This window comes from Lepidochelys kempii, chromosome 3, assembly GCF_965140285.1.
Source record: "Lepidochelys kempii isolate rLepKem1 chromosome 3, rLepKem1.hap1, whole genome shotgun sequence".
Lineage (NCBI taxonomy): Eukaryota > Metazoa > Chordata > Testudines > Cheloniidae > Lepidochelys > Lepidochelys kempii.
In genome coordinates, this window is record NC_136382.1 from 178,682,530 (window position 1) to 178,696,114 (window position 13,585).

At 45.3% G+C, this 13,585-nt stretch overlaps 1 long non-coding RNA gene across 1 annotated transcript in view; it reads left to right on the forward strand.

Annotated features, from left to right (window-relative positions):
• Nucleotides 1-5,151, forward strand: part of LOC140909572 (uncharacterized) — an 88,884-nt gene extending 83,733 nt beyond the window's left edge. The window contains exon 3 of the long non-coding RNA XR_012158273.2: nt 4,781-5,151. This is a non-coding gene — a long non-coding RNA (uncharacterized LOC140909572). The remainder of the gene's footprint in view (nt 1-4,780) is intronic.
• The last annotated feature ends 8,434 nt before the right edge of the window (nt 5,152-13,585 follow it).

Here is a 13,585-nt window from a genome sequence, read left to right on the forward strand (position 1 = left end):
TGATGATCCCTTGCTCTTGTGTTGTAAGGAGTAAATAATACTTCCTTATTTACTTTTTCCATACCAGTCATGATTTTATAGACCTCTATCATATTCCCCCTTAGTTGTCTTTTTTCCAAGCTGAAAAGTCCCAGTCTTATTAATCTCTCCTCATATGGAAGCCGTTCCATATCCCTAATAATTTTTGTTGCCCTTTTCTGAACCTTTTTCAATTCCAATATAATTTTTTGAGATGGGGCGACCACATCTGCACGCAGTATTCAAGGTGTGGGCGTACCATGAATTTATATTGTGGCAACATGATATTTTCTGACTTATTTTCTATCCCTTTTTGAATGAGTCCCAATATTCTGTTCGCTTTTTTGACTGCGCTGCACAGTGAGTGGATGTTTTCAGAGAACTATCCACAATGACTCCAAGATCATTCTTGAGTGGTAACAGCCAGTTTAGACCCCCCCCCCCGCCAACATTTTGTTTGTATAGTTGGTATTATGTTTCCTAATGTGCATTACTTTGCATTTATCAACATTGAATTTCATCTGCCATTTTGTTGACCAGTCACCCAGTTTCAAGAGAACCCATAGCTCTTAGTATTTGAGTTGGATCAACCCTCTGGGTTTCTGCAGTGTTGCAGCTAAGTACTGGAATATACTGGAGACAATCCAGACTAAGGTAAGTGAAAGTTCTGTTATGCATCAGCTACACTGTTAAGATGATGAGAGCCCTCACAGATATCCCATGCCTGGCTTGGACAGCAGGCAAGGGAGAATTCATGGTTGAATACCTGTGGCTTTCTCTGCGCAAAACAAAATAAAATGTAAAGTGAAGATGTTCCTTGATTTGGAAATTAGGAGCCAAATTCTGTCTGGCTTTGCATGAGTGAACTTAAGAGAAGACACAAGAAGCCCCACTCCCCAGGCACTCACATGCAGGATTGAGTTTGGCTTCTAGCAGTGAGGAGTTCAGTGAGGACTCCCATGCTGCTGCAGAGTTAACCAGGTCGGAAGGAAAAAGTGGGAGAGGTAATATCTTTTATTGGACCAGCTTCTGTTGGTGAGAGAGACAAGTTGGTTCAATAAAAGATACTACCTCATCCACCTTGTCTCTCTAAAATTCCAGGACCAACATGGCTACAACAACACTGCATAGGTCAGAAGGGGTATGTCTAAGCCAAACGGGAGCAGAGCTATAGCTCATAGGAGCACCCACCAGCAGCCAAGCTCCCCTCCACTCCCACCTGCCGACGTCTCCCCCCACCAATCAACTCCTCCCCCTCCCTCCCAGCGCCTCTTGAACATTGTGGAACAGCTGTTCCTCGGTATGCAGGAGGTGCTGGGAGGGAGGGGGAGGAGCAGGGGCAGGGCACGCTCGGGGAAGGGGGCGGAAAGAGGTGGGGAAAAGGTGGGGTGGCGTTGGGGCCTTGGAGAAGTGGTGGCGTGGGGATGGGACCTGGGGCTGAGTGGGGATTGAGCACCCCCTAGGGTAAATTAGAACCGGCACCTGTGCTGTAGCTCTCTCTCATGAGTGTAGATAATGAAACTGCATACACCACCCTTCTTACAAGTGTAGCCAGCCATGCTGCTTAATAAGATCATCATGTTCCTGGTGTACTGACTTCCACACTCATGATGCCTCCCTCCACCACATAAGGTGCTCCTCATCCTGAGCAGTGCATGCTATAATTTAGCTCTTATGGGCACTGCAACCATCCAGGCAAAGACAAGGGAATATTTTAAGTTGAATGGCCAAAGAACGTTCCGGAATCTGCTATAAAAGCTACAATTTAATGTACTAGGGAGCATCCATCAACAAAGTGCACGTAGCTAGTGCCATCAAATAATTAGATGTGCAGGGTCCATTGTGAACACGGCTTTTATGTGCACCAGCACAGCTGGGGATGATGTTTATAATACACTGAGTGATCTTATGCACTGAATGTATGTAGTCCATGAGCCATATACCACAATAGTACTAGTTAAGCAGCAATAGTTCTGTATCTGTCAACACAATGCTACTTGACCAGTCAAATATTTTTCCAGGGTATTTTTTTTCCTGCTGTGAAATAGATGTGCCCATTATGCCTGCAGGCGATGTACAGTAGAACCTCAGAGTTATGAACACCAGAGTTACAAACTGACCAGTCAACCACATGGCTTACTTGGAACTGGAAGTACACAATCAGGCAGCAGCAGACAAAAAACAAAAAAGCAAGTACAGTACAGTACTGTGGTAACTGTAGACTACTAAAAAAATAAAGAGAAAGCAGCATTTTTCTTCTGCATAGTAAAGTTTCAAAGCTGTATTTAGTCAATGTTCAGTTGTAAACTTCTGAAAGGACAAACATAAGGTTGTGTTCAGAGTTATGAAGATTTCAGAGTTATGAGGTGTTTGTAACTCTGAAGTTCTACTGTATGTCTCATTCATTAGTCTCTTACTGTTCCACTTTAACCAACCAAGGAGAAAAAGGTTGAGGGTTATTTTTGGTCCTATAAAGTCTCAAGCAGCTAAATCAGATAATTCTGGAAACAACTGTGGCATTTTAGGTCTTTTAAAAGACTAAATCATCTGTCTTTACAGATTAGTTATTGTGTGATGTTTGGTTCTCCTTGTAGGAGGGAACCATGGCAGCTGCTACTGAGTTGCAGGGTAAGAAAAGTGAGACATTTTATGATGAAGTGGGGACAAATGAACAAGATCAGGTGCACAGCAAATGTTGAGTCATGGCTATTGTGACAAAAATGCAAGAGGCTATTACTAAATCACATTCACGCCCTGATGGAGTGAGTGGCCTCTATTATGATGAACAATGAAGATGAGCTTCTAGTTCTATGTATTTCTGAAGTCCCATATTTGTTTTATCCTTCCACTGCATCAGGTTCAGAAAACACATACAGGCTGCTACTGTCCTGGTTTAGTCTAAAGGCTCAGCTGCGTTGAAGTAGGATTGCTGATATGGCACTGCTCTGAGCCAGTGCTAAACCAATGCCCCTTTATTGTGTTGGAGGGTAATGGGCCTCTGCGGGTGCAGGCTTTCACATGAGACAGAAGAGAGGTCCTAGGGATCATGTACTGTCATTTTTAGACCACAGTGATCTCACTTACAGCAGAGATTTTAGTGCAGGTGTCTTGTCTTCCAAATTTCAATCAGGAGAAGAAAATTCTACCTACCTAAATCCCGCAGCAGCTTCAGTCAGACATACTGTTTTCTTCACTTCCTGCTTGAAACAGGGCCAGATCAAGGCAACCTGGAACCCAGGCTCACAACATGGCCTCCCCCACACCTTCATACCTGTGGTGGTCGGGGGCTCCCTTCTTTCCCAGAGACAGTGACATGGGGCTCCCTCTTCCTTCAGGAGTGGCTGCAGGTGCCCACTTCCCTCCACAGCAGTAGGGATTCTCTCTGCCCCTCCCTCCCCCCGAGAGGCAGGTGTGATAGTAAGGGCATCTGAACCCAGCAGCCAGATATATGGACTGGGCATGCTGCACTCTTCTTCTCGGACTACACAGTCCTTTGCTAGGGTGGAATCAGCAGAGCCTGTTGTCAGAGGGCTTTCCCTTCATCCCCTCCCCTGGTTCTTGTCATGCAGACAGAAAGCAGAAGACCAGAAGTCTGAAATGCGGGCAATGTGATGTTTATTGGGGTTAGTTCCAAGCAAACATATCCATAGCTCTAGACGCCAGCAGAGTCTGTTTGCCAGTGTTCCATTCCCAGCTCTGTTGCTGCAGAGCTTTGCCTGTGTCTCTGTTCCCCATTCCCATGCACATCTCCTCCTCCTTAGCAGGCCCAGATATACCTGCAATGGATGCCTACAGTCCCACCCCTTTTGTACCCCATGGGAGGGGTAAGGCATTTCTTTGGTCTTTTAGTGTTTTATACCTTCCCCCCACCCCCCAATTCCCCTTTGCCCTTTCGGACTGCTTGCTTGACCCTTGCCTTGAGATAGGGGTTAAGGCAATCTTAAAGTGTGCGCTCATGTAACACTTTAGCTGCTCTTATTTGTTCCCATTGTACTAACAAACCTAGCTAACTAGAAGCAACATACACAATGTATTTTGTTCTTCGTTTACACATATTAGTATAAAAGTACCATAAAATCAAGCCCAAAATTCTATCCCAGGTTAACAAACAAACCTATATACTAACACCTGCCCCCGCCCCGCTACCCCCAGCAATGGGTAGTAGAATTAGCATCACATTGAGATGCACAGGGCAGTTCACCCCTTGCACAACTATTCTTCAGGCTGCCCGCAGACTCAGGCAGATGTCATTGTATAGTTACACTCGGGTCATGTTTTCAAGCTTTTCTTTGCTTCTGGGAAGGCTTCTTTCAAAAATGAAAGCTTGGATTCCAGTGTAACCAAATGATGCCAGAAGCTGGAGCCTTAAGCATGGGTCTATGTTATCTATGTCTTAATCTGGCTCTAGTCCTAAACAGTGGTGTTATGTAGCATGTGCATTCTGATCTGCCAACATTTCAAAGGTGGGAGGAGGGAGTACGGTTAAAATTGCGGCCTGTGGCACTATTATTCAGACCAGACAACTGAAGGGAACACAAGCACCAGCAGCTTGTATGATTCCCTCCGTGCACATTGGCTGCTCTGTCCATCTCAAATAGGATTGGCTACCAAGCAGTTCCTCTTCACTCTTCCCAACAGGGACTGGCAAAATACCCTCCAAGATGTGGAGGCCATTGGGACGTGAAGAATTCCTCCCCTTCCAGCACAAGATAGAGTCATAGGGAATTTCCCTTCCCTCAAGAAATGCTCCCTTTCTCCACAGGGACAGAAGAAGGATGGATTGATCCCTCACAGCACTCAGGAGGGACAGAGGAAACAGAGGAATGAAAGGAACTCATTCCACATCATATGACTGCGTTTACCAAGGAGCCAGACAATGGGTGTGTGGGTGCACATGCATAATGTGTGTGAAGGAAAATCCTCTGCTTCTGATCTTGTACCTAGGCTGAGATTTGCAAATGAGTTTTAGAGAATTAGGCATCCAACTCCCACTGAAAGACAATGGGATTTAGGCATTATATTATGCAGTGCATAACTGTATAGAGATACATACTTACATATACTATAGATCTATTCAGCATATGTATCTACATACACATATACAGGGTATTGATACTGCATGGGATTTATGTTCTTTTAGGGAAAGTATTTATTGTGACCAAAACAGATTGACAGTCTCTGTAATTCAGTTGTACAAAATCAGACTGTTTGCATTTTTTAAATTATTTATTCATTATGTCATTCGTAAAGTTTCATTCATCAGCTGAAATTTTCTAGAGAGGTATTATTAATTTAAACAATTGTTTCTCTGCAGCATAAGTTATAAGGTGCGGTCAGTCAAAATGGAATGGAAATGCAGCCGCACAAGCATATAGGAATTGTAAACAAATAGCGCTTTTTAAATTAACTTGCTAACCCTGAAACTAGTCAGCATAGCCCAGCAAGGAATCAGCTAATGCATTATTGGCAGTGAATGTGAGGGGTTTTTTTTTCTGTAAGATATCACAATTTATATCAGGGGTGGGCAAACTATGGCCCGGGGGCCGCATCCAGCCCTCCAGACATTTTAATCTGGCCCTTGAGCTCCCGCCGGGAAGCGGGGTCCGGGGCTTGCCCCGCTCCAGCCAGGGAGCGGAATTGGAGATTTGCCCCGCTCCGCCTGGCTCCCAGAAGCAGTGGCATGTCCCCCGTCCGGTTCCTACACATAGGGGCAGCCAGGGGGCTCCGCACGCTGCCACTGCCCCAAGCGCTGCCCCCACATCTCACATTGGCTAGGAATCGCGGCCAATAGGAGCTGCAGGGGTGGCACCTGTGGACAGGGCAGCATGCAGAGCCACCTGGCTGCACCTCCAGGTAGGAGCCAAAGGGGGGACATGCTGCTGCTTCTGTGAGCTGCTTGAGCTGCACTCCTGACCCGCTCCTGCACCCCAACCCCCCTACACCCGCCTTGATCTCCCTCCTGCCCTCTGAACTCCTCTCTCCCAGCCCGGAGCAACCTCCTGTACCCCCAATGCCTCATCCCCAGCCCCAGCCCAGACCCCACACCCCCAGCCGGAGCCCTCACCACTCCTACCCCCTGCGCCTCAACCCGCAGCCAGGAGCCCCCTCCCACACCCTGAACCCCTCATTTCTGGCCCCACCCTAGAGCCTAAACCCCCAGCCAGAGCCCTCACCCCCTCCCACAGCCCAACCCCCAATTTCGTGAGCATTCATGGCCTGCCATACAATTTCCATACCCAGATGTGGCCCTTGGGCCAAGAACTTTGCCCACCCCTGATTTATATGCTCTTGAGGATTTGTAAAAAAAAGTGTAAAAATGAGTAGTACAACCTATGTTGTACAGAATATTTTTAACGTACGATATTAACCCACATAATGGGCTAGATTTTCAAAAGTACAATTTGGAGCATACACTATCCTCAAGTTGTACCTGTACATTGGGGTGTGTGCATTCACAAAACTGTGCCTTTGAAAATGTGCCCCAGTATCTATAGTAGCAACAGGTAAGGGCCAAATCCTGCAGACTCTTACTTCAAGTCATTCTTCCTCAAGTGACTAGTCCAAGCCAATCCACTGGAACTATGAATATGAGTCAGATGACTTGCAGCAATAAGAAGGTGCAGGATCAGCCCCTAATATAGTACATTTCCTGTATTTCATACCAAATAGATTGAGTATGCTGAGGTGATTTACTCTTTTATTTTATGAAAAAGAGATGGGTTTACCACTAACCCACTGAGCCAAGCACCCGAAACATTAAGTACATAAAAGATTGTTTCAAGGAGGAGGGAGAAAAATTGTTCTTCTTAACCTCTGAGGATAGGGAAAGAAGCAATGGGCTTAAATTGCAGCAAGGGAGGTTTAGGTTGGACATTAGGAAAAACTTCCTGTCAGGGTGGTTAAGCACTGGAATAAATTGCCTAGGGAGGTTGTGGAATCTTCATCATTGGGGATTTTTAAGAGCATGTTGGACAAACACCTGCCAGGAATGGTCTAGATAATACTTAGTCCTGCCATGAGTGCAGGGGCTGGACTAGATGACCTCTTGAGGTCCCTTCCAGTCCTAGGATTAGAGAAGTTCACAGCCACATGTGGATTTGGCACCTCTTATTAGTCATTTGCGGGGGAGGAATAGCTCAGTGGTTTGAGCATTGGCCTGCTAAACCCAGGGTTGTGAGCTCAATCCTTGAGGGGGCCATTTAGGGATCTGGGGCAAAAATTGGGGATTGGTCCTGCTTTGAGCAGGGGGTTGGACTAGATGACCTCCTGAGGTCCCTTCCAACCCTTAGATTCTATTATTTGTATTACAGTAATGCCTAGAGGCCCCACATCAGATTGGGACCCCATTGAGCTAGGCATGTTGCGTATGTTAAGAGACAGTGCCTGCACCCCAAACATTTACAGTCTAAGGGGATAAGACAAAGGGTAAGAAAGGAAACAAGAGAGGTGAAGTGACTTAGATCACACAGAAGGTCAGTGGAAGAGTTGGTAACAGAACCCAGATTTGCTGACTTCCAGTCATGTATCCTCTAGAGCAGTGGTTCCCAAACTTGTTCTGCCGCTTGTGCGGGGAAAGCCCCTGGTGGGCCGGGCCGGTTTGTTTACCTGCCGCGTCTGCAGCAAACCGTGGCCACTGGGAACCGCGATCGGCCGAACCTGCGGACGCGGCAGGTAAACAAACCGCCCCGGCCCGCCAGGGGCTTTCCCTGCACAAGCAGCGGAACAAGTTTGGGAACTACTGCTCTACTAGACCACGCTGCCTCTCAGTCCTATCTCTGCTTATGGTACAACAATCCAACAGTCCTATGAGACCAAAAATAAATGCATTACACAACATTAGAAAAACAGCAGAGCATTTTATGACAGAACCTGTTAAACAACAAACAAGACATTTTTTAAAAGTAAATAACATGCGAGTTAGTTAAAAAAACGGTGTGCTACATCCAAATGTATCAGCACAAAATTACGCACTAAGTGTTAATTCAAAATTGATTGTTTACGAAAAAAAAACACATTCCAAAGGAAATTATTTTTAAATTACCAAAAGGATCATGGAAAAAGAAAAATCTAAATAATTTACTTCACTCCCTACTGAGAAAATAAAGGCAATTTGTTAGTTATAACACAGGCCAGTCTAGTGGCAACACAGCATGCTACCATATGGAGGAGGATGTGAATTCAGGCTCTGAAATGAGAATGCTGTGCAGGCAACACAGACTATCCCTGGGGAAGAGAAGAGGGCAGAGTTACTCTTACCTTGGCCAGAGAAGGAAGCACTCCTACCTCTGGCACTTTTAGATTGGGTGTGAGTAGAAATAAGTGAGATAGGGGACTGGTTTGCCCCTTAAGGCCTGGAGGGCTGGGGCTAGCTAGCCCTAATACAAAATGGGTCAGACCTAGGAGAGGTCAGGCTGATTGCCCTATGAAGAGCACTGGGCAGGGCAGGAAAGTGTAGAGTGAAGGACTCTGCAGGGAAGTGGGAAGGGCCTGTGTGGAAACCTGGATGGAGTTTGGATGTAGAAATTGGGTGAGTGGCAGAAGGCTAAGCTCCAACTGGATAGATGGGACAAAAGAAGAGCTGTGGCGGTGAGAGGAGACACCAGTGTTAAGTATAAACTGTAGTGAAGGGAGACTTTATTTTTTATTTTTAAATCAGCCCCAGACAGGGAGTGTTCCTATCCACATGAAATCCTGTGTGTACTGTTCTTAAAAGTCCTGCAAGAGAGGGCTAACAGGGGCAGACTGCCTGCAAAGTGACCCCTGGCAATGAGGAGGAGCAAAGTAAGTTAAACATTTAAAATATCTTGGAGCAAGTTCTGATCCCAATTATTCCTGTGCAACCACACTGAAGCCCATGCTAAGCACAGTTATTATTGTTTAGTGAGGCTACCTAGATGTAATCAAGGTCCTGGTTCCTTGGAGTCAATCACTTTTAAAAAAGAAAAGGAGTACTTGTGGCACCTTAGAGACTAACAAATTTATTTGAGCATAAGCTTTCGTGAGCTACAGCTCACTTCATCGGATGCATTCAGTGGAAAATACAGTGGGGAGATTTATATACACAGAGAACATGAAACAATGGGTTTTACCATACACACTATAAGGAGAGTGATCACTTAAGGTGAGCTATTACCAGCAGGAGAGCGGGGGCGGAGGGAGGAACCTTTTGTAGTGATAATCAAGGTGGACCATTTCCAGCAGTTGACAAGAATGTCTGAGGAACAGTGGGGGGTGGAATAAACATGGGGAAATAGTTTTTCTATAATAATTATAATGATAATAGTATTTCCCCCCACTGTTCCTCAGACACCCATTGTTTCATGTTCTCTATGTATATAAATCTCCCCACTGTATTTTCCACTGAATGCATCAGATGAAGTGAGCTATAGCTCATGAAAGCTTATGCTCAAATAAATTTGTTAGTCTCTAAGGTGCCACAAGTCCTCCTTTTTTCTTTTTGCGAATACAGACAACCATGGCTGCTACTCTGAAACCAGTCACTTTTAAGATTGGCACATCTATTGTACTTTTAACTATTGCCTTCTCCAGGATGCGCAGCATCACAAAGGCCAATGTGGGGTGAACAGCGGGGATTGTTCCAAGAAAGCTGAGGAGATCTTTCACAATGGGCCCTCAAACACACAGAGCTGGCCCTATTAATCCCATATTCCTTCAGTGCTTTTTTTCCTTTGGTCCCTCATACTACTGCATTATTTATGAATTTCTTAGGACCTGAGTTTTCAAGCGTGGTTTCTGACTGCAGGTAACCAATGGGAGTCACCTGATTTGCAGAGGTGCCGGGCACCTAAACTTCCAGCAATAGCCAATGGAAGCTGCGGGTGATACATGCATGATCCCATTCAGTTCCCCTCAACTTTGTGAGCAATATTCCCACCCCTTCAAAATCCACAGCTCAGCCTGCAGTGCTATTAGTGGGGTTTTGATTGGGTGGTACATGGAGTCGAGGATGGGGGAGACTTATGCAAACATTTTTTTAAATTAGATAAGAGAACTGATTCATTGAGGCAAAATCTGGGTGACAAAAACAGAGTGTCCATTATTACAAACCGTTTTAGAGGAAGGATGAGAAATATGGGTCTGATTGTTAAGTGTTAACAGTATGCTTGGCCTGCATAAAATTCTCACAAGCCTTCCTGCACACAAGGGGGAAATTCAGGACATGGTCCTCTGACCGGCAGACAGCACAGCTGGATATCAGCATTTGCCAGTGATTTTGAGCCACCTAAAGACTGGTATGGCCTTTGAAAAAGTGAGCATCATACACCCATTGGCTATCTTCTTTCAGGAGGCTCTTCCAAAGTGGTAGAACACCTATATATGGTCTGTACATGGCTTATTCCAGCTCAGAGCTAGAAATGTGTTGTCTTCCCTAGCCAGCAGGAGTGGGAAGTAGCTGAAGAGCCAGTGGGTGGGAGACCGTTAACTCCTATGCTGCAGCTCTGACCAAGGGCATGGGGGTGCTCCTGCCTCCATCATCTCCTTGGCTTTCTGGAATCCATGGCTGTTGGCCTAGAAGTTGGACCCATTTTTGTACCTCACAAGGTAAAACAGGGGTTCTCTGCTTTTTCATTTGGCACATACAAGTGAGAAACTGGCCTGTAAGAGTCAAAGTTTAAGGTCAGAAGGGACCATTTGATCATATATTCTGACTTCCTGTATATCATGGGCCATTAAATTTCACCTAGTTACCCATCTACATTATGGCTGCTTTCTCATTTGAATTTGTCTGGCTTCATCTTCTAGCCATTAGTCCTTGCTATGTCTTTTTCTGTTAAAGAGCCCTTTAGTACCTAGTATTTCCCTCCAGGATAGTATTTATACACTAATCAAGACACCTCTCAATCTTTTTTGAGTTCAATCCTTCATTATAAGTCACTTCTTTTATCCAGCCCTTGCATAATTTTAGGGGCTCTTCTGTTCATTCTCTCCAATAAAGTCACAACTGACACATCCATTCTAAACATGTAACAGTGTGTCTCAAACACAGAGAAAAAAAGAAATTGGAGAAATGTTCAGCAAGTTCAATGCTCTACCCAAAACACAGTGCTTGTGTCTCAGGTCTAGACTTCAGCTGTTTTACTTTTTCCTTATGGCCAAATTCTGAACCTGTCTTGCATGGGACCAGAAAAGCAGAGGAACCACTGCAGTTCCATTATGGAGGACAGACGCCACAGCCCCCATGTGCTACAGAGCAATGCTTGGCCACAGCAAGTTCCATGAGAGTTCTCAGAGGAGGTTTGGGGATAGAGAAATGGCAGGGGCATAGCCACAGTCCATGACCACATGCCTCCACTGGCCACAATCCTTGCATGGAGGGAATAGGGTTGGATGGAGGCTCCTATACAACCCATGGGATGTAGTAAAAGCTAAGGAAATCCTGGTGCTCCACATTCTGCTGCCAGTTTAGAGGAGTAACCCAACCCCTGTTTAGGTCACCTCTTTATTTTGGCCACGATTACTAAGGACTGGTTTTCTATTCTTGTTATGTTATTACTGTGCATAGCTTTTTATTATTTTAATACCAGTGGCATAGCAAGAAGTAGCTAAAATAGTCTCTTCTTTGCCCTTCCCTACCAGCACAAAGAAAGTCATATATAAGGCCTTACCCCAGGTTAGTTTTAGTATCTGTTTAAAAGTGATCAAATCATAATAACAAGGAGCATCCTAGGAATAGTACTTATTTCAAAGAACGCCAGTTTCCAATTACCACACTGCATATAAGGCAGAGATCAGCTTCAGTTACATTACACTTTGCAGTTTACAATCTGTTGGGGCTCATTTCAAAGAGGTTTGTTTAATACTTTCTTCAAAGTGCCCCGATCTACTGAAAAAGAATGGGTCTTCTGTACAGAACATCATTACAATGTAAGCCAACCAACAAAACTAGGGCCAAACCCCAGACCTCTCTCAGGTGACATTCACATTGAAGTAAGGAATTGAGGGCCGCAGAATTTGTTTCATGAAGGAACCCCTGATCTTCTACTAATAGTTATCAGTATCGATCCAATTCTCAAGTATGAGCACCATAAAGAGACATGTGAATCCTACAATTGGAGGCTTATGCAGATCAGTCATCATTTACTTTCCTCTACGTGCGGGATCTGTACGTCCCATTTAGGTTTTCCCCTTTTGAAAAGTAGACTCACTATGGTTTATAGTGTAATTAATAAGGTTGCTCAGTGCTGCAGTGCACCAAGCCTTTTGGGGTGTGTCAACACTGCCTGCAGAAGCGAGCCTCCCAGCCCAGGTTGATACACTTGGGCTACAGGGGCTTGTGCTAACGTTCTAAAAATAACTGTGTAGACAGCGTTTTGACATTATGGCTTGGGCTGGAGCTTGAGATCTGAAGCCCACCACTCTCGCTAGGCTTCAGAGTCCAAGCTCCTTCAAAGCACTATCTATGCAGCTATATTTAGAGCGCTAATGCAAGCCCCCACTAGCCCAAGTCTGTTATCCGGCACTGGGAGGTATGCTTGCACAGCCTCCGTAGACATACCCTTAAAGTACTCAATAGCATGCCAGGCATGCCACGGTTCAGAGGCAAGCACTGAAGCCTTAAAGGTGCTCGCCCTGGTGTGCCTCAGTAAGTGCCCATCAACCCTGCTAAAGCGAAACAGTATTTTACTCGGACTGGGAGGAAAGGGATGCGTTGCAAATACCTTAGGTACAGTGACTTAACCCGTTAACATTTGAAGGGCAACCCAGTGATTCCTAGCTTGGCCACTGGGGGCACTCCAATAGAGGCCTATTTCCTGGTGTACCCTCTCCAATACACTGCCACTGAAGGCAAGCCTGTAACTCTGGCCACAATCAGTCTGTGATGTCTTCTTGGGGCAGGGGGTGGGGGGAGCTGCAGCGCTTCCTGCACAGCTCCCAAACACATGGCAGCTAGACTAATGGGAAAAGCAGCATGAAACCAAAGGTGTGGGAAAGCCAGCAGTAAGAATAGCAGGTGTGTCAGTGTTTAAAAATGAGACCGCATAATTTTTGGAAAGAGACAAGGTGGATGAGGTGACCTTTTATTGGACTAACTTCTGTTGGTGAAAGAGACAAGATTTCAAGTTCCACTGAGGTTTTATTCAGGTCTGGGAAAGGTAATTTTTTGATCATAGTTGACAGGCAAGTTCTCATAAAAAGGCTATAGATCCATTAACAAGGGAGACCAAGTTTGTCTCATGTTTGTGCAATGGAATTGGTACCAATAGGAAGTTTCCACTAAATCTTAGCATTAAGAATAGCGTAGTTAATTTTAATGAACACATACTTAAGTTGGCAGTTGACCTTACATTGTAGTTGTTTAACCTACTGTATAATTGTGACATTCCCCTGGTGTTATCTGGACCGGTGATCTGCTAGGTCACTCCAATCCTCGACTCTGGGAGCCAGCCTTATCCTGCTCTGCTGTGAGAACCCCCATTCCAGGGTTATTCCCGCACAGCCTCTAGCATGTAAGCTGCTCCTTGGATAGTGCAACCGAATGTCACTAGCCAATATCTCCAGTCCCAGACCCAACCCTCTAGGAACCTCCATTTTGCAGTGTCCAGCG